The sequence below is a fragment of the Mercenaria mercenaria genome, chromosome 14 (assembly GCF_021730395.1).
Source record: "Mercenaria mercenaria strain notata chromosome 14, MADL_Memer_1, whole genome shotgun sequence".
Classification (NCBI taxonomy): domain Eukaryota; kingdom Metazoa; phylum Mollusca; class Bivalvia; order Venerida; family Veneridae; genus Mercenaria; species Mercenaria mercenaria.
In genome coordinates, this window is record NC_069374.1 from 68,261,065 (window position 1) to 68,263,613 (window position 2,549).

Here is a 2,549-nt window from a genome sequence, read left to right on the forward strand (position 1 = left end):
TTGATATAATTGAGTGATGTAATCGCGCCCAATTTCTATGGAAAGGACTTCATTGTGAAATTCGTTTAATAGATCTTGGAGGAACATTATCATTTATGCAAAGGCCACACAGATGAAGTCGTCTAACCGGGATTATTCCTAGCGGTGATGATAGTGACTTTTCTGTCCTCTTACCCAAGTGCAATTGTGTCATATATACATGAACAGTCTTTGGTAAACCGTTCGGTATCTATTTATGAAAAAAAAACAGTAATATTTGGTAAACAAACAATATTTTTACCAGCAATTTACCTGTCTATTACATGATCTACTGTACTGTCCCGTTCGACGGCATACTTAAAAGTATTCTAAAAAGTGGGCCCCTTTAAAAAAGAATGTCGTTTGTAAAGAATTGCTGAAAACTGTGTTTCGCCAGTTAGGTGAATTTTCAGCACTGGGACATTATTGCAAATCCATAAAAACAGTGTGTAACAGTTCTTCGAAAATGGTGAGGTTTTAAAGGCACTAAACTGTCCGACTGGTCCCTTTATGTAGCCCTTTCACGGAATTCATTGTATACATCAGTAAATTAACAATTATTTTGTAGGGTTATATTTATATTTTATATTCTGTTCAATTTTCATGTAGAACAACCCTTTCTTTCTACGACTTGATGTTGTTTGGTTGTTTTTCTTAAATTATGATCAACACTGAAACGATTTAAGGCAAAATGGCTTTTTTCCAGCTCCCCTAGAAGAGTATGGCCGCTTTGAATATTGTTTCAGCATAGGCCAGCCCCTAGGTAATATCACCAACCCATCGAGAGCCAACTGGAGAAGTAATTTTACATAGGTCCTTTGCCAAACCTCTTTCTCATTCTTATCATAACTTGAAATATTCTTATAGATCCTCTTTTAATGATCTATATATAATACCTGAAAATAAACACCCAAATAAGATTTTAACCACACCTATATATCGACAGTGGTCAAGCATGCAGTGTGTCCATAGTTTAGATAATCTTTCACTTCTTTAAAATTGTTAGGGGCTGAAAAGAAAAGTGACATATCATGTCTTTATTTAATATGTGTTACGGCAGTTTTCCGTTCAAACCTCGATAAGTATACTTAATCAGATATATGGATTGCTCTTTAGCGATATTATATATAGAAGATATTTATTCCTTAGTCTAAGACCAGTTTAAGATCGACATCCTTCATCCAATCGATATCAGATAAATTATTTTTACGAGTCGCGGCACAAGCTGAGTCAAGACGAAAGCTTAAGGTGTTCATGAACAAACGAAAGGTATTTTGATCTTACATGGAGAACAGACGTAGTTTTAGACATGTACGAATGTCTTTTAACAAGAAATGAAACCCGAATATACATGTTATGTATGCATTCTTACAAGTATCTAACGTTACGCGCATTAATTCAACTACAAAGTCAGGTTGAAACCGATGCATGGTCTGTTTTCGATTTCACTGATACGATTAACGATCATGGTCCTATCGCTTTCACCGTCTACCTTGGTGTAACGTATAATTCACTTTTTTAAATTCATTTGGGAATCAGGCAAGGTGTCAGTGACGTTCCTTTAGTATATATAATATCCAGATATACTGATAACATTCCAGTTAATTGACTTATACTCAACCCTTCCGCATCACAAATTAAATGTCTTTAAGAGTTTGAATAATTTAACAAAATGTGTCCCAGACAATGATAATATGCAGCATCAAAGACGCCGATATATGATCCAGTTAGGTTGAAAATCAATCGCTGTCCTCTGAAAGGCATTTGGGATTTTTCGACTTTTATCTCAAAATCTGTAACGTTTGTTAGACAGGCGGTATGACAATATTACTGCAATGTTAACAAGCTCCGATATGCAAGACAAAAATAAAAATAGAAGCAATGGGAAATTTTAATGAAACTGTAGATTACATTGATTGAGAGCATGTGAAAGGTGAAAAAAGTGCACATTGCAGTCATGGTGGTAATATCATTGTAACCAGGAATATTCCCAAGCGTAAGAATAATGACTTTTCTAAATAAGTTAGTGTGTCAACTAAGGTTTTGTGGAATATGAACTAGTTTTAATTCTAAAAGCATATTTGTACCCGTAATGTAATGCAAGATCAAATCCCACAGAAGCAGACAAGAACAATTGTATTCGCAGTATTGAAATATAGGGAAGTGACGTCAATAACAACATATGGTCTAACTTAGGGTATTTTGGTAACAATGTACCTGGTAAGAAAGGACATTAACTCCGATCAACTAATACCAAAGATACGCCAAATAGCCACGTGCAAAGGGCGCAGTCGTCCAACCAGCCCAGCCCCCCCACCACTCCCATTAAAGATTACCCTACAACTGCGTATGTATGGAGGTGTAAATGATTTACATTTACACAAACATACGGAGAGAAAGTAAAACATTAGTCAAGAAGGGCAAGACAAACACATGGGGACACAATGGGGAACCGCCTTGGAACGGTCAGTGACGAAAACATCACTGGCCAAATTTAACCGTTAATGGTGCGCACTAAACTGTCCACTCTT